Source organism: Seriola lalandi, unplaced genomic scaffold, assembly GCF_002814215.2.
Source record: "Seriola lalandi dorsalis isolate HSWRI2012SDOR001 ecotype SW California unplaced genomic scaffold, Sedor1 jcf7180002054952, whole genome shotgun sequence".
Classification (NCBI taxonomy): domain Eukaryota; kingdom Metazoa; phylum Chordata; class Actinopteri; order Carangiformes; family Carangidae; genus Seriola; species Seriola lalandi.
In genome coordinates, this window is record NW_019525503.1 from 806547 (window position 1) to 833534 (window position 26988).

A 26988-nucleotide genomic window follows, 5' to 3' on the forward strand; every position below is an offset into this window, starting at 1 on the left:
CATTGCGCGGCCGAATCTGCTTTATGCCTGTTCATCTTGTTTACTGTTTCAACGTTAGTCCTAGTGGTGACAGACACATAAGGTTTTCTCTCTGTTTCTCTCCAGCACTGCGGCCTTGTGAGGTTCACTGGTCCACTCCATCAAGGTAATGTGATTAGTTTACTAGGCCTGGGACCTGGACAGGTTTCCTCTTGCTGCAAGCACTGTGTGTTTGTAAGTGTGTGTTCGAGCCCTGTGTGGACACAGTGATGGATGATGAAAATGAACAAATCAATACAAAAGGCCTGTCATTGCAGCTACATCCCAATTTACCTCGGCATGTCTGCACTGTCAGTCAGCAGGCAGAGACAGAGGAAGGGAAGGAAAGAGAGGAAATAATGGGCAGGCGATGGGGGAAGCTGAGAGGAGTGGATGGGGAATAGGAAAGTGAGGAAACAAATGAAGAAAAGAAGAGGAGGAGAGGGGCTGATGGGCTGAAGGAGATCGATAGGGAGAGGGTATGCAGGACGGGATTAGGGAAAGAAAGTAAAATGGATGATAAAGATACAGTGACTGACTTGGGTATTTTTCCAGCTGTGATATCAATCAGATTCAGTGCTTTGCCTGAAAAGGTCACACACTACAGTTGGACACCTTGAGTAATTCAGTCATACACATGCACACGGAAAACAAGGCATGTAAAAATTTGTGCACACACACACACACACACACACACACCGCGGCGCAGCAACACTCAAACATCCATCCAATCCCAAAAGGGCTGCTCTTGTCTCTGCTAGCAGATAAGAATGCTAACCCTTGACGGTTCAAAATGGATTAGGAGCGTCTTGATTGTGAGTCAATTTTCTCTGAGCTGTAAGCCTTAATGTGTGTTTTCAGCACCAGTGCTTTGCTTTTAAGGGTTCCAGCCTGCTTTTTAAATTTAAGTATGGAATTAAGTTATCTAAAGGGGAAATAACTCAATGGAAACATCACCTCACAGTTGGCTGCTGCTGCTGCTGCTGCAGAGCCGTCCGTGTGTACGTGTACATGCGCATATATGTTAGTGTGTGCACTAAGCCTCTGTGCAGAGGGAACAAAAAAATACAGCAGTTGCATTAAAACATCAGTAATGTGGGTATTTTTCCAAAATCCAGACACTTCACAGCTCTCGGTTCTGTCTATTCAACTGCCACATCAGCTGACAAGCCAACAAATGACTTTTTGTATTTTCCTACAGTTCAAACTTTACATAAATATCTCAAGGCTGTAGTTATGAAAGGCTATGAGTACGTGGCAGCGATACTTTGTCAGAATTTATCATGTCATGCATTAGACTCTGCTCATTCCCATTTTTGATATGTACAAATGCCCAGGACATGTGGGTTTCTCAGATACTTTGACCCCTAAAAACAGCAGTTGTCAAAAAATGATCTCAATGATCTGATTCTGGGAACCTTATTAAGACTGGACCTCCAGTCTCAGACGAATATATGGTGAAACAACACTTGCCAGAGAAGAATACAGATAATTAAATGCTGCATTGCAAACGTTGCAAAGGAGCTTTTGTCTCCTCTCCCCTGCTCTAGACTTCGCCAACAAACAAAAAAAGCCTCATTTGTATACAATCCTGTCTCCTAAAAAAAAAGAAAAATCTGATTCAGATGGTTCCAATTTGCAACAGAAAATATGTAAAAAAAAAAAATGTAATGCTGGTTTGAATGTTTTTGATCAACACAATAAAGAAAAACTTTTAATGAAAGTGTTTTCCAACTTCTCCATTCAGAGCCACCAAAGCATGATTAGCATTTTTCTGCTTATGTCAAAGCGACTCACGGCGCTCGGTGAACACTGTCATGGTTAGAAATTTAAAAGGTCAATATGACATGAGAGAGCTTGTGTTTAATTTTCCTGTATTTATCCAATTTCACATCATTCCTGAGCTTCACTTTGGTTAGAGTTTTTATTTTTTTTATGAGTCACCTGATTCACTCTATACGTGCTCAATTTAGTCCTTATTCCACATGTGAGGAAGTGGCACCCTGGGGCAGACTCAGCCACCGTTCAAATTAAATCATGTTTATTGTGTGTTTAATTGAATAAAAAGCTTTCTCACTAACCAGGACTATGGGGTGAATTGTAACCAGAGCACTTCCTGTGTGTGTTGCAGAGATAACACCTGCACCGTTTAATAGCAGACACATGTGACTACTCTGCATTACACATTTTGAATGCAGTGGCTTAAAAGATCTCCAAAATACAGACAGAAATGTCAACTATATTAATATATTTTATTATAATATAACCATCCCCAGTCTCCCCTACCGTCCCCTGCTGTGGATGATTAAAGAGGTTGCTCCTTTTTTGAAAGTATTCTTTTTTTCAAGGGAAATCCAATAAGAAATTATAAACCTTGACTGTTAAATATGTTACATATATTCTTAGAGAAGCTAATCAGCCACCAAGGGGAAGCTGCAGGAGCCAGAGGCTGCAGAGGGAATAATGCAGACTCACTCTCACATCTACTGTATCATATCCGACGCTATGTCTTCCTGTTCCGTGTTCTGACCGTGCACTCATCAGTTCAGCAGCTGGCACTCAATGTCTTCCTACCTGCAAGTATAATGAACGTCATTACTGCCTTATTTTATACATGGAGCACAGTTTGAACTAGAATGAGAAAAAAAAGATGCTGATGGCATGCCATGATTGGTAATCACCTATATAAAAACTCCTTTAATGAGAAATTACACGCAACCTACGTGTAAAGCAACACCGCTGATGCTCCACACATTCCACCTGCCAGGTTGTGTGTAGATTGTGTGTAGAATCGGAGCGTATAATGGCACATTGCAGCATATGTTAGCCATACAAGCTGCAGAACATATTGCTTAGAGGACATACAACAGCTATGTTTCACAGCGACAGTGCATTTACCTTGCTTTGCTCCATACGCCAGCTGTTTGATCTAATTAAGAGGCTATTTCAAATCTGTTACAAACCTTGTTCAGGCTCAACTTATAGAGCCACAAATTTCAAACAGTGGTCATGTCCTTGTTTGTCCTGTCACGCGTCACAACTGTCTGTCTCTGTGTTCGAGGACAAACTCATTTTTTCTTTATGCCGCTCTGCCCCCTTTCACCCCCCCCTCCAACCCACTCTCTCTGCCATTTAATTGTAGGACATTCACCTTTAATTGGTGTTATGGCTTCCTCCCTACGTTGCCACGGTAATGAGACCATCTCTCACTCCCACATTAGCAGGTGATGCAACTTCCCCACTCGTACGACTGAAGCGAGGCAGGAAAAAATAAATAAAAGTCTGGGCAAACTAGGACAAAATCTGTTAGAGCATCATTTAAGGAAAGAACAACCTATATAGATGGACAATGCAGGGGAATGTAGCCATGTCTTTAGTGTTTCCACTGTGTGTGTGTGTGTGTGTGTGTGTGTGTGTCCTGGCTTTGTGTGTGTGTGAGAAAGTGAGCGGCACACTCTGGGGAGCCGGCTAGCCAGCTGCTGTGAGGGAATTATAACTCCTGTATCTCTCGGGCCAGTCAAAGACAGCACTAATAACTACACTGACTGTCCCGGTCGAGGGTATTTTAAGACGTTCAACTTCACATCCATTATTGATGAGACAGATCTGGATGTCACAGAAATCTGCACCTCACTGTGCTGGTCCTTTGCCAGAGGCTCGCAATGTGGCACATGCACAGATGCACAGATACACAGCATCATGTGCATGTCCTAACTGTTACGACACTGCATGACATTCATACAGAGCAGCAGTTATTTAGTATATGGAGGTCAGCAGCACAGATTCACATTGATATGTATTATTCAGAGAGTTCTGGCTATTTAGTGATTTTTACTGTTTGTACAGTTCAATGACACTTATACTAATAAGCTATTGTTCTTATTAGCTACTGAGCTAACACAGCCATCCTTATATTTCTAACCTGTCTTCCTTGCAGGTAGGGTCTTTTTCTCGAGCTTGTGACATCTGCACTGTGACAGCTGTATCCTGAAGACTATAAAAGCCTCTCTCTTCTCCTTGCATCCTCCTAAACCTACTTCACTCACGGTGTTTGTTTGCCACATATGACACTCTCTGCACCACATTTACACATGTATAGACATTATAAGCTGCCAACGTATGACCTTCTCACACATCTCAGGATTATTTACAGTTGGTTAGTTCTATTGATTTGTTTTTGGTCAAGGGTTACCATTAGTTCATGCAAAGTACTGCAGTTGCATCAGCATCAGCTGATTGTGATCAGCTATTTCAATTATGCTCAGCAATCACTTGCTCAATCATCAGCTGTTTGGTGAGTAGATGACTATTAAAGGCGAACCGGGAGCGCAATTATGTTCTGTTTTAATTGCGTGTGTGCAAAAGGACATGTGCAAAATGGTAGAAATGATTAATAAAAAAAAAAAAAGTTGACATAGCCCTCTATATGACTGCGTCAATCCAAAATTCTTTAGGTTTTAATTCGACTTCATCTTATGTCATAAAAAACGCTGGAAAGGAGCTAGTGACTCAATCAGTGCGAGTATTTATGAGTATTTTTGTTTTAACATAAATATAATTTCATATACTGTCTGTGCAGTGCTCTGATTTTAATGTCAATAACACCCAACAGTTAAGGACAGACATAAGGTTAATGGTCGTGACATTCACAGCTGCTTGTGGGATATATTTCAGTTACCCAAAGCCATGCATACATCTGCAGGGAGAGAGCATGAATGGAACGGTACAGTAAGAGCATTCCCTTTAATATGATGTATTTAGAGGGTTTTCTAAGTGCAATTATGTGCGTCTCCTACACAGGGAACCTTGATTAAATCTTGTGAAAGCAGTACCAAGCTCTTAGAATAAAGTGCATAAACCTCTGTGCTTTTCGAGCACAGCTTGGTTGTATCTCATCTTCTAAATATACACAGGACAATTCATCAGGAGCACAAGAGCACAGAGTGCGACGTTATGGAGATGTATTGGACGCAATATTTCACACAGCTCAAATCCAAAGTTCTCTCTTACTCCCTCAGGTTACGTCCCTCTGGCCCTAAGTTTCAAAAAGTTGCCCCTAAAGCCTTGCATTTCATCATCGTATAGAGATATGTCTATAGTTATGATGAAATCATCACGTGACTTTACACAATCACACCAGTAACTGCTCTACGAGAGACACCATTTATCCTGGTCTGCAACCTATCCTGAAGAACTTTTGCCCAATTTCTAAACTTCCCCTTCTGGCCAAAGAAAATTGGTAGCAGACAAGATAATTGCTTTCATAAATGGTAATGGTTCCTGTGATAAATTTGAGTCTGGTTTTAGAGCAGGCCATAGTACAGAGACTTCACTTTTCCCTGTTTTTTAATGATGTTTTAGCAGCTGACAGTAGACATTAATCTATTTTACTCCTTTTAGACGTTACAGTGGCCTTTGATGGAGTTGATCACTTTATTTTCAGTGAAAGCTGTAAATGAAGAGTGGACATATCTGCTTTGTTTATGATTGGTTTATTTGCCTTTTTATTCTTTCCAACAGGGCCATTTGTATTCTCATATATCCTGCCGCCATACAGCCCTTTTAGTCATGGGGTGCCTCAGGGATCAATCATTGGGCCTGTATTTTTTGCCATTTACATGCTTCATTGGCTCACATAATTTACGTGTTTATTTTCCTTAAACATAAAGCAAACATCTGAATTGATTATTAAAGGTCCAGGTCAGGTTTTAACAGTCTAGGTTTTAACATTTGACTCCTGCCTCAGCTAGTTACCTAATTCTGAAAACCACGATGAGAATTGTTATAAAAAATTACAAGGTCGTGAATGATTTTCCTCCGAGCGAGACACTACATTTGGGGGCAGAGAAAACGTACATTTAATCACACAATTCATTTAATCACAGTTTTGCATTTCTGTCCGTCTGTGTCAGAATCAAAGACTACATTATCAAACAAAAACATGCAGATGAACATGAACACCTGTGTGGATGAACACACACACACACACATGCACATGCAGAGTCTCTATAACTGGAATAAATCTGTTGTTTGATAGAATGATCACAATCACAGCTGCAGGGAGAAGGTAACAGATGAGCTGAGAAGTAATTAATTTCTCGCTTTTCCTCTCTCTGTCCCCGCCTCCCTCCCTCTCTATCTCCCCATCTCTCCTCAGGTAGCCCTCCTCATTGTATTCATTACTTTCGGCTGGTCATATTCTCTCATTCTACCACCTCTGTAGCCCAAAGGCCCTTCCTACACTACTCAACTCGGAGCTCATAACTGCCTTAATTGAAACCGTCATTGCCTTAATTGCTTTAATTAATCACCTTTCCTATGGTAAAGCCTTTGTGGGGATTTGTAATAGGTGCTGACATTGGCTGTTCATTGAGGGCAACAGGAGAGTGAGAGAATAAATATCTTTACTTTAGCAAGAGAGTGAGAGGATGAAAGGACGAGTGAAAGGACGCAGAGTGTGATTGGGAATATCTATGCAGAGGGATGTGTTTGATTTACAGACTTCTGAAACACAGCTGTGACTCCTCTGAGCAGAGTGTGTTGTCAACACATTTCTTTGCACATACAAATCCCAGAGTTTGAAGAACTGGATGCTAGAATTTCATTCTGCAATGTCAAGTTTGGTGTATGTTCAGCTTCTGTGGGTCGGTTTGTTTAAGTTTGACAACAACTCTGCTCAGGGTAACGAGTAGATATAGTTTTAATTAATAAAGTAAAAATCGGTAGCACAGCAGTTAACAGTCTAGTATGCATCATCACAAACAAATTGGGTGTGTGTATATGAAGCAAAGACTTGACCTGTGTGTGCTGTATGTGCTTGTTGACACTAAAGAAATGCACTCAGAGCAGTGTGCTCAGAAACGTGCTCCAGTTTACGTGTAAAACACAGCTTGAGTTGCTTAAGATTGTAGGACTGCGAAACCTGGAAATCTGCATTTTGTGTGTGGCCCAACAACCACAGAAGATTAAAGCAAGAGACAATGATGGAACAAAGACAGGCTCCATTGCCACGAGCACCAGTAGTCAGAATATAGTCAGAAAATGAGTCAGCATCTGGTTCGACCACCATTTGCCTCATGCAATGCGAGGCATCTACTTTGTACAGAGTTGAGGCCATGCAAGAACTGGGATGTTTTAAGCTTCCAGGACTTGTGTACAACATGCTGCAACATGAGGCGCTGGCAGCAGATGAATGGCATGACAGTGGGCTTCGGGATCTCGTCAAGGTATATCTGTCTGGGTTTGTGTGTGTGTGTGTGTGTGTGTATCTTCTACGTGTGTCTTAAATCTTTTATCTCAATTCACGAAAAATGGTAGTAAAGACAAAAGTGTTGTTTATATTGTTCAAAGTTGCTTTCATTTCCCTTCATTAATTCCTTCATTTGTTATTTGGTCTCCTCTCTGTAGGTGATACGCCTCCTGTTTGTGATCCCTGACCACATGTGGACAACCTCCTGCCCTCTGAATATTGATCTCTCTGGGAGACATCAACCAAACAAATCAAATTGAGCAGCTTTTATTTTATTCTTTGTACTGACTGAAAGCTACCGAGAGGAAAAGCGCAAGTTTTTATTGTCCAGTTCTCTGGGGGAGATGCTATGCAGGAATGGAGACATGTTAAAGAAGTATAAGATTGGAACCACATTCACCTTGACATCCCAGGTAGCCTTGCAGTTAATTGCATTGCCCCCTTTTCAAATTTGTAGCGACACCTTTGAGAACTCTGGATCGATTCCTCTGTTTTGATGTCTCCTGCTATTTTGTTTGCTGCTGTCTTCCTGTATCTGGGATGCTTATTTATCTCTATTGCTGAATAAATCCAAGTGTAAGGTAAAGCTCAAGGTTTTAAAAGAGAGAATAGCTCAGCTGATGGAGGCAGAAACAAAGTTGAATGTTTGATGGTTTTAAATTACATTCTATCACAACCCATTTATGCGGGATATAGCGATGTCATCTGGCAAAAGTTCAACTTGTTTAAACTTCTTCTTGGCCACCTGGCACCTCTAGATATAATCTCTATTACAGCTTTTCCTAAAATGGACTTTTGTTTTTATGACTCGCTTGTGATCTTAATGTTGATTCATTTATGGTAAACTGTCTCTGATATAGTTCCTTAAAATGAGCTTTTGTGGATACTGAGGAGATTAATGGTCATTATGGGATCAGCTAACGGCTATGCAAATAAACAAATGAGAACAGAAATAGCAGTGAGTGGGCACATTTATGGAGACGGTGGCGAATGCAGGCATGACTGACCATAACTCTTGATTTTAAACAGGTGTGTACGTGTAGGAATATTTTGATTACCATCTTTCTCCACACATAGTGGTTTTAACCAAGATGTATTAAATATGCTAATATGACATAAATGAAGAGACTAGCAGCATCATCCAAAGGCTGCCAGACAGACAGGCAGGCCGACATCTTAACAGGCCGTTTCAAACCCCAGATATCAGCAGAGGCTGATTAGAGTTTGGCCTCAGGCAAAAAGGTCTGGCTGAAGTCGGTCCTGCAGGAGCCAAAACAAATATGGCGGCGGGAGGATGTATTTACTCTAATGTGGGACGGAGCAGGCGATGTGCATCAATGTTTTACATTGAATTTCACATATGACACTATGAGAGGCTATTATTATTGTTATTTGTTAGCTTCACCGCGCATCAATGCATTGCAATTTATTTTTTTCTTCATGACTCACCCACTCACGTTCTCTCCCCTCCCTCCTTGGCCTCCGATAGTCGATACCTCCTATCGTCCCTTCAAATCAATGTCATTTTCACCGTTAGAAAAATGACACAACATAACCAACACTCTTTTTGGCTCGTTGTGTAGGCTGCGCTTGATGTAGTTCTAAAAACAAAAAACATTTAACACGACTGAACTATAGAAAGAAGATGCTATTGTCTCTACGTCGTGGAGAAAATGACTGTCAGTCATTATGACAGGCTTTCTCTTAGAGATAATGACCGTCTGCTCTGATCAGTCCATTTACGAAGAACAGTGTAGATGAAAAAAAGTAAGATGAGGAATCACTCATCACTATGTGTGGCTAAAGTTTTGAATTCTTTCTTCAAAGCTAATCAGCAGCATAAATATTTAGAAACAGAACAGTTTCAAACTCCTTGGCTATGCTGGTACCTTAATTACAGTTTTAGGGAAAGAATGTGTTATGTTATTATGTAATTTACTCACCTTATAAACCAGCAGGTCGCCTCAGAAGTGAGGTCTAAAGTAGAGACACAATGCAGCAAAATGAAGTCAGCATCATAATGGGTGAAGCAAAGAAAACTTCACAGTGTACATAGTAAACACTCAAAGAGTAACCTGCAAAAATAATATGGAAACTTAAACTTGAATGAAAAATACATAATTACCAAAACAACAAAACAGTTTTGCAACTGAAGTGACTGTAAATGAAGCAGGTAAATGCTGCACAGAGTCACCCAAATGATCATGCAGGTAATTTAGTCCTGTCAATAAGATCTCATTTAAAGTTTGCTCATAAGACAAGCTCTGCAACCTATGCTTTTAAGATTTGTTTTTGACACTGCAGTAAGAAAGGATGGATGAGAACAAAAAAAATAATAATAATAATTTTGTAGCCTAAAATGTTAGAAGGTAGCAGGCTACAACAGGTAATCATCAAGGTTAAACAAGAACAAACAATTTACCAGCCTCAAAGCTGAGGGTTGCTATTCTTAGTACTCACCAGGCCATCCTCAAGGGCTGGCAACTGAAACAAACTGCATGAAGCGCTAGCTGGTGTAGTTGTAATGTCATGCATGAATTAATAATCATAATTCCAACAGCAGATCATTTTAACCTACATGATCTCAAATCAAGAACTATTGCTATGCAAGACTCACAAGGTGACTTTTGACTTTTAGTTGAGGGTTAGACCTCGCTCAAAAACAACAGTAAACTTGCACCTGTCATTTGCCAAAATGTATGAGAAACTATTCACAAATCAAACAGAGCTATCTATAAAGTATTGTAAAGTATACCTGACGGGTATCTAACGTTTTTCCAGCCCAGTTTAGACGAAACCACGCCTACATTCGTATGACCAGAGCCTCGACAGAATGACCAAAGCCCAAAGCTGCTGTGAATTCAAACTGACCACAGTGCTTTCTGCAAAAGAAGAAACTGACATTTTACAGCCAGGTTTCATGTCTACAGCGGTGGGTGTCTAGATTGTCAATGAAGAAATTCAAGGAGTATACATTTAATATCAAATAAGTTATTTTTGCAATTATTGCATGCAATACCATTGAAAAATCCTCCCGCCCCCCTGCAACAGTATCATGATATTTGGCCTCGACAAAGCCTATAAACCTCTCAATCAACACCTGCCGTTTTTTTAAATGGAGGTAAAACACTGGCAACCATTTGACTGCATCTCATCCAAACCCTCATTTAATGCAACTACAGTCGAACAGTACACAGCTCAACAAACAAGAACCACATCAGAATATTTCTGCTGCTGTTATCCAACCAGTCGACTCTTTAACACATATTATTCTCACCTTTGCTCAGCCAGTCTTTTTTGGGGGGTGTTTCCCGTGGAATAAAGGGCAGGACGAACCGCAGCAGGGAGGTGAGATAAACGACGTGTGTATTTCACCGTTTTCACCCGCCATGTCAGGATGGGCGCCATCCATCACTAAACCACAATGACACTTTAAATTGGTTACGTCAAATTAACCTGATGTATCATGGCACCATGCTGGGGGTTTCAAATTGGTTTTGTGGCCTGTTATGAGCAATGGGTAGGCATTCATCAAGAGTGGCTTTTACTTGTCCCCAGGCAGGTTCTGGTGCACTTTCTCCCTTTCCCAGTAAGGAGCTACAGATATCTGTGAAACTGTTAAGACTATGTCAGGCTCAGTCCCCTTGAATTGAGATGCTTAACCAGATGTGCACAGGGTGACTTTGATACTCAAGCTGCAAGAATGTCCGGATTGTTGGTTGACTGTTGGTTTTGAGTCAAACATTTAATAACATGCTAAAACCTTTAAAATAGGCTTGTACATTCCCTGGGCCTGACATGTAAACCTTAACCCCGAAGCCTAGACTCTTTCAAATTAAAAGCCCATTACATAAATGGCAAAAGTATGCATATAAAAGTATGTATGAATAAACTGACAGCTATGGTGAAATGATAAAAAGGTGTGTATCACTGCAACGTGACCCCTCCTTTTTCAAAAAAAACAAAACAAGTGGTAAAAAATTAAAAAAATTCTATAAATAAATAAAGCAGTTGCTAGGCAATTAACTATTTAATCAATGCAGACTGACAAGTTTAGCTCATTTTCTCTCCCATTTCTCGCCACCTCCCTTTCTTCTAGTTTGATTTTCGGGCAAATAACTGCATCTCCTCTCATGTGTACCAGGATGCAGGAGTTCACACACACACACACACACACACACACACACACACACACACACACACACACACACACACACACACACAAATGACTGAGGCTAAGACCAAAGTTAAGGGGGAGATATTCCACATTTTTAACCAATCAGCTGTGGATCATGTAACCATGACACAAAGTTCACGCAGCATCAATGTGTCCTTGTGCACATTATATAGAGAATATCTTTAGTGTATCTCATATCAAGCACAACAGCCTCTAACAAGCTGTCATACCTGTTGTTGAGAGAGAGAGAGAGAGAGAGAGAGGTAGAGAGAGAGAGGGAGAGAAAGAGAGAGAGAGAGAGAGGGAGAGAGAGAACGGCAGAGAGGACACATGGTGTAACACTGGCCGCATGTGTGTTCAGGCTGTGTGACTGCTGATCAGAAACGACACAGCTCAATGATCCCAATCCACACCTCTACCCGTGTGGAAACTGCAGCCACGGCGCTTTAGCACATTTAAACATTTCTTGGCACTTGGTGCAGGTGGTGTCTTCATTGACAACCCCATAAAACTCAGAAATAGCGGGACACATCGTGACAAGGCTGCTCAGCTGTAGAAAGTTGTCAGACTGAATTAAATAGCAGTCCGGTTGTTCAGACCACTCAACACCGCGTCACCATCTTTTTGTTCTTCTTCACAGGTTATTGAAGGGCGCTTGGTGCTTCTAATGTAAAAAGCAGAGACACATCAGACAAAAGTTCTTTTCATCAAAATAATGATGTAAAATCTATTTTTTTTTTAAAGAGGAGCATTGAGGAAGACAGATTTAGTCTTAACTTGGGACATACTATACATTTTATACCACAAAAGCAGCCGACAATGTTCAGGCTATGTGCTATAACTACAGATTGCACTTCTTCATGGTGGTGCACTTTTTTCACCCATGAATACCCCCTGATGCCCCTCTGGGTCAGAGCCTGTTGACAGCAAGGTGACTCCAACCATTCAGTCCCAGTGTGTATGAGTTTATAATGACTTGATAATATCAGCAAATGTTGCTACTGCAAATATATTCATGCTCATGGCTATAATGGGGACGCACGTCCAAAGTCTGCAAGTCCCAGTAACAAACAGGCCTGGTGGTGGAAAACACACATAAAGCTGTCCACTATCATCAGTGTGTAAGAGCTGGGCCAAACGCTTCAGTGGCACCATGATCATCATGTCGACAGTTATGTCAACTATCTTTCTCTAGTTGTTTCCCTTTGTTAACAGGATAATTTAACAAGGTTTCAAGTCATCTAAATCCTGCTCCAAAAGACCCAATATACAGTACTTGACAAAAAAGTTCAGTTTCCAAATGGGTCCATGTAACAGCAGTGACTCCCCAAACTGTTCATGTTATTTCAGTGGTAAAAAGAGTAGGAAAAAGAACTGCCAGCTAAAAGAATGTGCATTTAGCCACAAGTTACAGTTCAATAGAAAAATAATCAATATGGAAGCATAAAGGTCAAAAGATTCTTTATCTTCTTCTAACTACAGATGCTGCAAGGGCGTAGGTTTGCATATGGACGGTAGGGACTACCCCTGCCAATATTTTGGGGAGGGCAGAATACCAACCAATATTTGAGTGAACTTGTTCACACTATGTTTGGAGTGAAGTCATATTAGTTCATCCCGATGTGCCCTCCAAGAGGCTACGTCTCCAAGACAACCAATTTAGGTATGCTAGTATTTAATTGACTTAAAAGGTGGGGGCTATCTGAAGGCTCACATCATGTGAGAATATATCAGTGGTAACTAACGTCACAGAAAATTGTCAAATGATGTTAGTTAACCATGTTAGCTAGTGTTACCTAGCAAGCTAACCCTGGCTGCTGTCTTCTGTTGACTAGTTTGCTTGTTCTCCTTGTGCCTGCATGTCATAGCATAGAGAAAATGAATAGTTTTTAACCCTTTTCAATGTATTTTAAAATTTAAATTAAATGGCAGTGACTCCACGTAAAATAGAAAAATATGAAACATTAATTTTAAATCCCATTAAGAATTTTGTTTATTTCCCCCTAAATATTCCCTTTTTAACTCAAAACACACCTTAATGAAATGTAAATACCTTAGTGAAATGCAAATATGACACAAAGACAGTATTTTAAATTCAAATGAAGAATTTAGTTAAATAAAATTGTTTTAAACACATATAACAAATAAAACACAAACAAAATGTGTCCCCAAACATGTTGGGACACATTTTTGCTTCCCCCTTATAATATAAATACTTTCCAAAAGTTTTCAGTTCAAGTCAGTCTTATCAGTAGTTACCCTTAAAGTTCAGATTTCAGCTGTGACCTTTTTCTCAAATACCAACTTCGAATGGGCACACACACACACACACACACGTTTCCAACCAAAAATAAAATGGTGTATGGTCCACTTTGTACATTAACAGTTCTCTTAATCTCCTTTAATTTCATTCACAAGCTCATTTACTGCTCGTACCAAAGTCTGTGAGAGCTCGACTAGCTGGTAGAATTAGCAAATGCTAGCAACAAACGGTCACGTTAGCTGCTACCACATTGAGAATAAATGCAAATCCCGCTAGCGTGCTAACTGTCGCACTTAGCATCTCCCTTCTAACACACTACATCACGTCAAAGCTGTACAACACATACACACAAAAACATTTACATTATACTTGTTTCTCAAAGTCCGTTACTCGTCGGTAAACTTTGCATCCACCTAAGTATTGGACTGAATTTCTCTCTGCAGCTTTGTATTTCCGGCTCACCTGAGTATCGTTATCTCCATGGCTTCCATCTACGGGTCCGCCATTAAATCCCGCCCCTCTACCTTTCTGATAGGGCTGACAAGATCGTAACTGCCAATGCAACCAAGAAAACAAAAGATAGACAACCTAACACCCTCTGCTGTTAGGTTGTGACCTGACAATTTACTCCTTTGTTCACTATAAACAAACCTGTTTGAATTTCAATTAACTTTATTAACACGGTGACAAAGATTTACTAGTCTGCTTATAGCTCTGGTTTTTAATCCCTTATGAACCGTTTTTTAAAACACAAATTAACTAATTTTACTGTGACATTTTATCTCGTTTTAAGAACGCATTGATCTTAATTATTTGTCAACAATTATTCCTCTGAAATATCTTTTTTTTAGGCTGCATATAGTAAGGCATAAAAAAAATCATAAAAAACGTCATATAAGGCATAAAAACGTCATAGTAAGGCAAACCCCACTGGCCCAGGAAACAAACCCAGGACCTTATCACAGGGAGGCCACAGTTCCAACCACTGTACCACCGAGCCATCCCATATAAAAGTCATAGAGAGAATATAGTAAGGTATAAAAACGTCATAGCCTTACAACACTATGACTTTTTATGAGTTGTTATGCCTTACTTTACTATGACTTGATTATGGAGTGGCTCTGTGATGCAGTGGTTAGAACTGTGGCCTCCCAGTGAGAAGGTCCTGTGTTTGAATCCTGGGCCTGTGGCCTTTCATGTGGAGTTTGACTTACTATACTATGACATTTTTATGCCTTACTGTACTGTGACTTATTTATGGGGTTGCTTGGTCCAGTGATTAGAACTGGTGTCTCTCAGTCAAAAGTTCCTGGGATCGAATCTATACTATACTATGACTCTTTTATGCCTTATTATACTATGACTAATAGGTTTCATATGCAAATTTTTTACATAAATAGGCTATAATTTAAATACATATATGATTTTATTTCATATAATTCATTCATGGAAATCCAACACTTACATTTGCGTATGGGTATTCTGGAATGTAAATACAGACTTTATATGCTAATAAACTGTTTGGTTGACAACATAGAAAAATAATCTCTTGGTTTTGGAGGGGTGGCGGGGTTGTTGCGCCCCTACCAGCGCTGAGACCAAACCTGTGTCCTTGGGATGCTGCAATCCTCAAAAAAAAAAAAGAAAACCTGAAACGTTGTAAGTAGCACCCTGTTGAATTTTGCTAAAGTGTGCTTCATTTTGAAGATGATTCCTTAGTCACTGATTATTATTCTCAGCCTCCTCATTTCATTAATGGTCTTAAAATCAAATTCACTAAATGTGAAGTTGTCTTCTTTTAGAGGTAAAAACACAAGGGTCTGTTAACCTTCTTGATTTAGCAGGGATCGCTTCAGACAGAGTGCTCCGTCCCAAGAGAAATTAACCAAAATTCAGGAGACTCAAAGAAAGGCATTAGCGGCAAACTCCATGTCTAAAAAATAATTGCCTTTCTGCTGAGCCTTTTTAATTTTGCAATGTGAATCATTTGTTGCTCCAATCATGTCCGTAAAGCAAAAAGAGGCTGATTTATACATTATACATTTTTGCATTGTCAAATCACATGGTCTGTTAAAAATTTAAATGAACAATAATAGAGAAATCTTACAGTCTTCACTGTTACCCTGGGTCTAACTCAGCTGATTGTTACAGTTGCTTTACCAGAATAAGAATCAGAATCTGTTTCATTGGCCAAGTGTGTGGACTCATACAAGGAATTTATCTCCAGTTTTACATATGCTGCGTGGTACATACATATAAATATACATATAAATATATATATAGTTAAAACAAGACAAAAACAAGACAAGACAAGTACTGTATACATGTCCCCCTTTGTCCTGTGTTTGTGAGGTCAGCTGGTTTGTTTGTTATCATAGCCTGAGATTAGTTCTGTTCATTTGATCTCTTTTATTATTATATTATGCTTAGTTTTAAAAAAGTCCACCTGTGACTAATCATGTCTTCCAGCTCTGTCCCTCACACACTCATAAAAGATCATTTCAATTAGCCATTTTTGACAGTTGCTATAATTTCTACACTTCAGTGAGGGCAGGGGAGGAGACCACGTCTGCGGATGTTTAAAACAGTGTTGACTGATGAGAAGCTAGTGTTCCCTGCCAGTGATTTAATGCACCGTAGAGACAGATTGAATCCGCTGCATGTTGTTGTTGTTATTGTTGTTGTTGTTGTTGTGCTGCGTGTCCACAGTGCAGCAAAAGATTCTCCTTGTTGTCTGAATGAGGCGGGACAAGCTCTGCAAAGTACAGGAAGTAGGAAAACAAATGGTAAAAAATATTTCAAGCCAGACATTTACAAGTTTACCAGGACATTAGCAGCAGAGATTAAGTTGTGAATATTGTGAGGAGCATGTAAGTAAAGCACCGCATCCTTTTAGAACTATACCCAGTTATATAGGTTTAAAATGGAAAGAATGGATTCGCTTTTGGAAATATTAAATGTATAACTCTATTCCCAGTAGGATTCATACGTTTTATGTATGTGTATTTATATTTCAGGACTGTTTTTAATGAATGACTTCATGACTTCAGTCTCACTCTCGCTCATACATGCAGCATGTTTGCAATTTGTAATTTTCCTGTCAGCGGAGACAGAAAGAACAACATCAATGTCTTTTCAAATGAGGAAGCTGCTATTATTAATATTATATAGATAGAAATATCAAAAGTCTAATTCATAAAAGCAAACTATTCTAGCTGCCTTATCTCAGTAATCTGTCAAGGATGTGGGGAATTTCTCAGGAGCTAATTGGCTCCAGTGAAGGAAGAAAGTCAATATGGAAATAAATGGGAAGAAATTTAAATGCACCTTCACTCAGAAGAAGTCATGTGTTCAATGGAGGGAGATGGAAAGATTATAATGCAGACAGAGAAGAGGGAGGGAGACATGTTGTTACCGTGTGTGCATTCATCTGTTCACATCACGTTTGGTCACCTAATTGTGTCATTTAAAAAGATGTTTTCCTCTTTAAAACCTTCAAGCAAGAAAGACTCTTCATACTGCAGATTCCACTGCTGTAGCACGATTCAACCTGAGCCCAAGGCCAAAGTGCTTCACAGTGCCTCACATTCACCAGTGCACACACACAGTGTCATGCTCACCAGCGCTACATTAAATAAATAACCAGCTCTACCACCTCAACACAGCTTATACAATTGTAGGTAGGTAGGTTGTATAAGTCACCCAATGCAATATAAATGCTATACCTACATGATCAGTGATAAATGGTGAAGTGGTATGTCCAAAACAGGACAAGAAGAAGAGAGGCGGTAATCCCTGTTTTTTGCTTTTTTATGCTCTGTACTATACAAAGACATCGAGCCTGATCTGTGCATGGCACAATGCAAGTGTCTTTGCTCATTTCAAACCAGCTCCCACGTTGTTTAAATAGCTTATACACTTGCACTTATCTGTGCACCCATGGGTGCCTTGGTCTTAAAATGAGGTGTGTTCAGGGGTCTTCCTCAAGGCTGTAAGGTAAATTGGATGCACAACAATTTCAACCGTTTAAAACACTTACATTGAATTTATTAAAATATTTCCTGTGATCCGGACCTGCATCAGATTAAATTAAATATAGTCAGTGACCTGAATGAATATATGATACGGTGGCTCCCTAGTTGGAAGTGCAGTGCCCGGCTCCCCTGTGCCCAGGTTTCATCAGGAAGGGTATGTGGTGTAAAAAGCTCTGCCAAATTAAATATGTAGATGGTGATCTGCTGTGGAGACCCCTCACTGTAGCAGCAGAAAGACAACATGTGTTATGGTAAAATATGCTACATGCTAACCAGCCCTACAAAGCCCTGATGTTTTGTTCGGCTGGGAGATCTCCAGTTATGTGTCTATGTGTATACACACCTCTACCACTGCGTCTGGGCACCACATTACAGCATTTTCACAATATCCTAACGACGGCTTTGAGGGGAAGAGTTTGGCTGCAGACCCGTGACAAGCCTCAGGAAGTGTGAAGCGGGTGAGGAATTCCAATATGAACTCTCAGATAAAAAAAAAAAAAGAAAGGGAAAAAAAAACTTTTCCAGGCAAAGTCGCTCATTAACAGAGGCTTAAAAGAGGAAACGAAACTTTGTCTGCTTTGACCGTCAATCTGTGGTTTGCATGTAGAAGAGAGAGGAAGAGGGACAAAGCGAGAGAGAGAGACAGAATGAGGTTAACCACACCACACACCAACTACTAGGTGACACAGGGGGACTAGCCTTGAGTTATCAAAATGCTAATGCACTATAATGGACATCACTGGCTATGTTTTTCAATATTACACAGTCCCACTGTGAGGGCGCCTTTCTTCGTCCGAGGCCAGAGGCTTGGAGGTTGAGAGGGAGGAGAGGACGGGGGGTGGGGGTGGGGGGGATGAACGATAATGCACTCCATGTTAGCTGACCTTTCCTTTAGTCTCTGGCTGACGGGCAGCAGCAACAGTCTGTCAGGAGAAATCTCAGTTCGTTTGAGTCAAAAGGCTCGTTGTTAGGAAGACATTACTCTCTGGAAAACTATAGTGGAGACTCTGTGTGTGCGTGTGTGCGTGTGTGTGTGTCCACACTGGGATTTGTTTCGATTGAACACATTGCTATGTGAGTTTGACGCATTAGTTTCTGCACGAGCACACACGTTATCATCCGCCTCCAGCTCAGACCGGTCTTCCTCCATCATGTGAACTACCGGCTTGAGCCCTTTCAGGTGGCACATGGCGTCTGTCATGCTTCGTATCTCGGGCCACAACAGGAGAAGCCCCTGTAGCTGATACCGGTCTCGTGTCTGTTCATCAACAGTGTTCGTGAGGGTCTGAATGCAGCCTCTTGCATTTCTCCAACATCAAACTAAAAGATGAGGATTTGTCAGGGAACCGCAGCAAACCATCTTCTTTTTCTCCATAACTGTCAGTTTTTTGGAAGGTGGCGTTTTGTCGGCTTTGTCCTTTTGTTGTGATGGCGAGAGCTGTTTTCTCACTTGCTGTTGAAAATTGCGACACAGGATTCATTGGATGTGCGATGGTTATTTGATTTCACTTCAAAACTGTGTAAAACTCTGCACCTGTATTGACTTTTATTTTTGATTTCCTTTGTGTTTGAGAAAAAAGAACGGCTCCTCAACAACATACTGATAAAACCGGGTTGTTTTGTCTCCTTTGGTAAATGTACTTTTTTTTTTTTTTAAAGAATCACACTTATGTCTTTACATCAAAGATTTCCCATCTCCAGCTTTGAGAAGTTGCTGTGGCTTCCATGTATGGTGATTTATTTTTTTTGATCAGAGCGCAACGTGTTGACAAGTTAGAAAAATCCCTCGCTCCAAAAATAGTGACATACACAACATCCACCTACACGTACAAGCATGTGCAGACACAGCACGAATGCATCACGCTCAGTTCGCTCTCTGCACAAACTAGATGTTAATTATCCATCTGTGGCTGAAATGCAATGAAAATAAGTAAATTGCATGAGAGCAATAAGAGAAAGCTGCATAAATGTGTCCATGTCTGACATGGGCAAGAAAGGCACACATGTATCCTACACATGGTAGTATGGTTATTTGCCTCGACCATGATCTTTCCCTAACCTTAAAGGTACCATATTGTAAACAGTGAGATTTCCATATCTTCTGTGATTATAAAGCAGGTTTAGGTTCTATATTAATACTGCAAAGTGTCAAAGCGCTCAGTCAGCAGAGAAATGCACACAGCCTGTATTCTTCTGGAACTTTGTGATGTCACAACAAAGCAGTCATCGCCCTCAGCCATGCCCCAAGCCCCGCCCACCTGGACCCACCATCCGACCTTACAGGATTTGGTCTTTCTGAGTGTTTGCTACCCGTTGCTAGAGCTCCAGAGAAACGCCTGAGAGAGGAAATGGTTTTTTATACTTAAAACCACATATATGTTTTCTTATGGGAGGCAAGACTTAAAATCAAACATTGGAAAAGTACAGAAGCCCTGAGAGGCCAGTGATTAAAAAATAAATAAATAGAAATAAATGTACTTCTGCTTGAGGGCTTCCGTAGAAAAAATATGGGATCTTTCAACATTACCACAGTTGCCATGCACAGTTAACTTTGTCATTGAATGCAATGCAGTGTTTGGCAGAATCGTCCATTATTGATGTTTCTATTGTGCATCACGGTTGGTTCTGGGAACAACAAGCAGATCAGTAATAGCTGACCGCAGCGGTTTACTGGATTGATACTGGGGTAGGAGATCAGAAGTGTAAGTGTTTGGTCTTCAACATGCAGGGATTTACAAACAAGTGATGGAATTTTAAGATCAGTTCCTTCACAGCCTGGCGGCAGAAGTGCAGAAGTTTGAGAGCTGGAATAATGTGTTCAGTTTCTAGTCTTGAATCCACTTCCTCTTAGGTGGATTGGCTCTCTGACACCTCACAGGGCCAGGTTTCAGTTCACTGCTGCCATGTTGGTTTATCGTATATGAAGTCATGGCGGTGTCTTTCCAGTCACCATATGTTGGCAGTCTTTATGTTACGACCCAGCAAGGGGAGAAGGGAAGCAACATAAAACCAGGTGTTAGTGGTAAATCAAATTTACTGATTTAATTTATTGCGTTACCAGGAGGGTAAATACGTAAACAAAAATATAAACAAGGCTAGAGGATAACTGAAGTAGGGGAACAGGAGCCAACAAAGAGCCTAACTATGCGATTCTAACCAACCCAAAAACACAAGAAGCAGCACCCCTCTTCCTAATGTGTCCAACAGTCTTTTTCTAAGGGTGTGATGCACAATCAGAATTTTAAACCTAGCCCAGTCCCCAACAATCGACACCAGCATCTCAAACCAAATTACAAATTACACATAAATGTTCAAAGGAGGAACAGAGGCGAGCTGCCTATCATGTCAGCCGCCACTAATGATGTGACGGCGGGCTCTTAAACTCTCTTCCTCTGATGCTTGAACGGATGCAGCTATGGTGAGGACTGACAGGATCATTGCTGCACCAATAGGAGAAGCCGGCCGTGGAGTCGGAGGCTCCTCCTCTCTGCTCCGACAGGGACAAGTAATCCATCAGTTAGTGTTAAAGTGCCCGAGCTTTGTGCAGCAACAGGCTGTAATAACAAGAACAACTGTAGAGCAGTGTTGCCAACTCCTCAGTAAGGAAAGTAGCTTTTGGCTGTCCTAAAAGACGCTAGAAGTCGCTAAATGACGTCATCACCTATAGCCAGTTGTTTAAATTGATCAACAGAAACCTGGTCTTCAGTAAATGGCACAATATTTGGCCATTATTTTCAGGGCACACTGTCAGTATGCGCCTACATAGGTGGGTGCACAGCATGTCTGTTTAGCACAAGCAGAGTTCTGAAGATGAGCTTCAGGTGTTTGATGTTTAGTCCGGAGGAACATTAGAAAGCAGCCACAGAAGGTCAGAGTATTCTTTGTCGGTACAGATCATTTAAATAACATTTGTTTAAACTTTATTAAAGTAATGGTAAACAAAAAATAATTAAATCACACTTTTTAAGGACTTGACAGTGAATCTTAGTGTCTCCTGTTATTTCTTTTTCCCCCCAGATGCTCCAAGGATCCAGCTGATTACTGGCAGTTTGAAGGTGGATTTTTCTTCATCTGCTACGTTGCACCGTCACTTCTGTAAAGATTCATTGATCTTTGTGGTATGTTGTGATTTGACTTATTAAAACACTGTATAGTTGGGATTCTGACATAAAAGATAGTATAATGTTTGTCCACATATGCTGTCAGAACTATATGGAGAATACTGTGGAAAACAAGATCAAACTGAATTGGAAAATACAAGCTAAAAAACAACAGACCCCCCCCTCAGCTCCACAGCCCCCCTCTTTCAGAGGTGACATCATCACCTCCTCATTATAGTAACCTTAACAGGCAAGATAGACCAATGGAGAAATGCCAGTTTTAGTTCTTCAGATCATCCCGGGGCTCTGAAGAACTATTTGTGAATAATTGGTTGATATTGTAAATTTACATCTGAATATATTAAATAAAAGTGTTATAAAGTCAATAGTGGTGTGTATGTTATTTGTAATTAAGTTTCCAACCCCACTTTAGTTGAAAGACTACATACAGAGACTCAACAGTTTAATTTGCATTTCTTCAGTATATTATATTCTATGAGAATTGTAAGAGAATCGATTTGAATCATTAAATATTGTATTTAGATTGTGCTTCTACAGGTTTTTACACAAAACAAAAGGTTTACTTCACAATGTTAAGCTTGTGTTAATATTTAATTGATTGACACTTAATATTATTATTAGCAAAAAGTTTCTCTGCAGAAACTTTAGTGGCGTCACTTTATTGATGGTGTTTGATCATAATAATTAAGGAAAAATCTGTAAAATAACAGTTTTTCGCTGTAGAAATATTAATGAAACTTTCTGTAAATTTATTGTTTTTACACTTTATTTGAATTAGGATATTTTACTTTTTTCACAGTTTATCCCAACTTCTTGGAGGCAGACCATGTAGCTTGCCTTTAACAGAAAAAAAATTTGATTGTCTTATCTGGCTACGACAAATTTGAAATAATTGTAAATTTGTCTTAGTTAGGACTTCAGCAGCAGCATTTTTAAGCTCCTTCAGTTGGCATTCACACTTCAACGGGCTGGATTTCCCAAGTGAATACTCTTTAACATCCTACCAAGTTTACTAGTACACACAGACACACAAAAAAGCGCACTAGCAGTACATTTCAGTTCCTGAACATAGACATAAATATGCATAACTTTGTTGTTCAGGCATCAAGAATTGACGCTGAACGTGAACAGCAGTGATTCTCAATTCCCAGCCCACGAGCCACATTTGACCCTTCATTGACAGTGGAGCTGCCTGTGGCCGTTGAACTAATTCTCCAATTCACTTGTCTCATTATCATAAGAGTGCATTCAGCGTTATCTCTCCAGTGGTGCAGAAACACAAAATTAACAGTCCTACATGTAAAATGATTAACAATTTCACCCACAGTTCAAGCCATTTAGGAGGAAATAGAACAACTTTTAGATAAAAGTTCTGTTTTAACTGAAACTGTTTAAGTCGATCCATCCAAAATGATTTTCTTTAAAGTTCATTATACAGCATAAACTCTGTATTTTATGAAACACTGACGGTAAAGAATCACGTATGCAAAGCATTCAATCGATAGCTTGTGTCTCTGTGTGAAGCCCTCGCTCGTTGGCAGCCGCCCACCACTGACATTGAACATTTGCCAGAGAATATTTAGAATAAAATGTTATGTGGTTCGCTTATTAAATGTGCATGTTGGCCTGCTGTTAGCTTACAGTCTGTCTCCCTTATTGGCATCTTCACTCAGATATAAAATAATCGTTCATGACCTGAGTGTCTCAACATAATGTTTCATGTATCTACTGTTTCAGTAGTTTTTAAATAACATTGTCTCTCTCTCTCTGCATCAACAAACTGAAGTTCAAGCTAAAACTGAGTGACACACCGACACGACACATATCAACACTATAAAACAGCTGCACAGTTCATATCATGTCTAAAGTGCTAATACTGATCTTAATCATAATGTGCAACAACTGACACTTATAGCTTCTTCATCCCACATTATAGTATTTATGCATTTTTATGTGACATTTTAATTTGTTTCCATTTGTTTTTTAGTATTATCTGCGTTTTGTGAAGAACGAGCTGAAGACATTTAGTTGCTATTTGTATGGAGCTGCTGTGAATCTGTTATGGTAACCTGCTTATCAAAATATTGGCAATCTGGGTGGTGAATTTAATCAGAATTTTTAATAAAAAATTGTTCATTTGAGATTTTTCTGAATAATACATAAATATATTACTATTATTTTATTTTCAGGTGTTTTTTAAAATATAATTATATTACAGTATTTTATGTTTCAGGTGTTTTTTTTATATTAATTAAATTATAATTATATTAATGAATGTTATGTTTTAGGTATAAGCAATGCTGCCACTAAATAGCAGTTCAACGTTTATTTATTTTTTTGCACATAGCTGGAAATATTGCCATATTTGATGTTATTTAATATCAGCCCACAAACAGGTGCAGCATATAGTCAACAAGCATTTTGTGAGGGGTTTACGACTTACCATGTGCTGATGATTTGATACAAAGAAATGAAATAACTTTCATGATGTGAAATTTAAATTAAAGTAATTTCTTTGAGAAATACAATTAGTGAGAGAAAAACAGATGGCTCTAAGAGAACAGTTGAAATATGAAGACCTTGTGTTTTCTTGGTAAAACCCAGTGACATACAGTACTGTTGCTCAACTCAGAAAAGTTTGGTCCTGTCTTCATATAAAACCTAGAATACACCTACATACACACTGTGTCTGTGTGTATGTACAAGCATTAGCACATCAGACGCACACACAAATCCCACAGACCCACCGACAGATAGCACAGAGACACATACCCATGATCCATTCACGCCCACATGCGCTCAAGTGTGTGCAGAGGTGTGAAATTTCCACACTGAGGATACACGCTTCTGTACTGTAGATGAGCGGAGATCAGATGAGGCATTGCGAGGTGTCTTGTTGATTGAACCAATCTCCTGAAAGGATGGTCGATCAGTCAGAGTTAAGTTGCTTACCACCACTTCTGTTGTCCTGGCAACTGCACAAGAAGTGTCTCCAGAAAGCCATGTGGAATTTTCCATATCATGTGCTGTTACAACCTACAAAAAAATGCATTCTGGGTCCTGATGCCGCCGCTCTCGCCTTTAATATCAAAGTTCATTTTGATCGGCCAGTACTTTGTATCAAATAACACACAAAAACTACAACCCTAATTAGACAAATGGCACTCTAATTAAAAACCGACTAAGAGTTCCTAATACACTATTAGACACCGTTTTACAGGACCATAGTCTAATTAGAAATGAAATACAATGACAAATCAGATCCAAAATATGGTACAATTAGATGCTATTCTACAAATGATGCTGTAATAAACACATTTAATACTGCCAACATGTGCCTGATAGCTTCATTAGACAACACAGGCTGTAATTAGACAAATATCATATCAGGCATAGCCTTTATAATAGGGACACAAAACACTGAGAGCACAATACATTTATTTGGTCTTTATTTAACATATGGTCATTTTCTCATTTGTCGCTCATTAGAAGAAGACTGTAAAGTCAAAGCACATCAGGTCACGTCTGGGAGCTCCTTCACCTGTCCCATGTGTGACATCACAAAGTTACAGAAATCCTGACGGCTGGTTTTAAGGCTCAGTTTCTGAATACAGGCTGTGTGCGTTTCTCTGTGGACTGAGGCTTTGATACTTTCACAGTATTAATATAGAAGCTAGACCTGATCTATAATCAAAAAACACATGGAGATCTCACTTTATACAATATGGACCTTTTGTCAAAATGGATATTTTGTGTCAGAGCAGAAACTGCACTAAGAAATTCATTAAAGTGCAACAAAAGTCAGACAGGATAGAACAGGAAGTAATTAAGAAGTTTTCAGAGTTTTAAGCTCACATGAAGTTGCATAACTAAGCAATTCAGAAAAAAAGAATAACTTATTCAACATTTCCTTCACTGTTAGGCATGGTGATGGCAGCATTATACTGTTTTCAGAAGGGGGGGGGGGGGGGGGGGGGGTGATGGGGAATTTGAATTGAATGTTATTTGCATTTAGGAGAACCCGTTTCACCGTGCCACAAGAACAAGTCAAGTGATTTAAGTTGGACAGGAGCCTGTCGAGTACGGCCAAGCCAACAGATGGCTTCAGCTGAAATCTGAAAATCAAACATGCAGCCAAAGACCAAACTTTAAACCTATGACGAATATGTGAAAATGCTGTTGACACATTGTCTTTCCAATCTGAGCAGAGTAAGATGGAGTGTGTATTAATATGCATATTATTGCACCAGAATGTGTATACAAATGTACTTTACAAAAGAGCAACAATCCCTCGTCTTATATGAAATCACATGAGGACACGTATTCAGACGTGTGCTGTCAAGGTTCAAGGTGCACAGGTTTTCTTTCCAAATCTAGAGTAAGATTAGTTTATTGATGAGCACATATTTTCACGGGAAGGAGAGACTAATCTGTGAAATCACTCGTACAGTGTTTGGTTGGAATGAAAATGAAAACAGCAATTTCAGCATTTTGAGGACATTTTTTTTTTTAATCAGTTTTGAAAGTTACTGTGGTTTTACTAACACGTAATATTTAATGGTTTTGCTTACTGTGATGTGAAGTGAATAATATTTAATCATTCCTGCAGTTCTCTTTTCACAGACAGTCAGCACAGGAACCATGTGGCTCTGCATTGCAGCAACCAAAGATTATTCAATCTTTGATGAATCCGTCAATTTCTGGATACGTTTTTCTATATCGTTTAGTCGATGAAATAGTAAACCACTTCCTCGAGGCCAGAGTGGTGTCTGAAATTGCTTCTTCTCATTTTTCCTCCTGAACAATATTCCAAAACTCTAAACTATTGAATGTAAAATGATATAAAACAGAAAAGCAGAATAACTTTGCACTTGATAGCAAATGTTTGTTATTTTGTTTTTGCTTTTTTTAGTATGCAAAACACGATTACAACATTTAAAGGAAATGTTCTAATCAATTCATGAGACTCTGGGTAGCAAGAGTTGGCCTTGCTGAGATAACACACTGAAATAAAGCCGAACAATTGAGCGGCTGCGTTTCCTGCAGAGTTTAAATAGAGCACTCTACAGGATAATGTTGAATCAAGACAATCACCTTGGTTCTGAATAGCAGGGGTGGGGGTATTA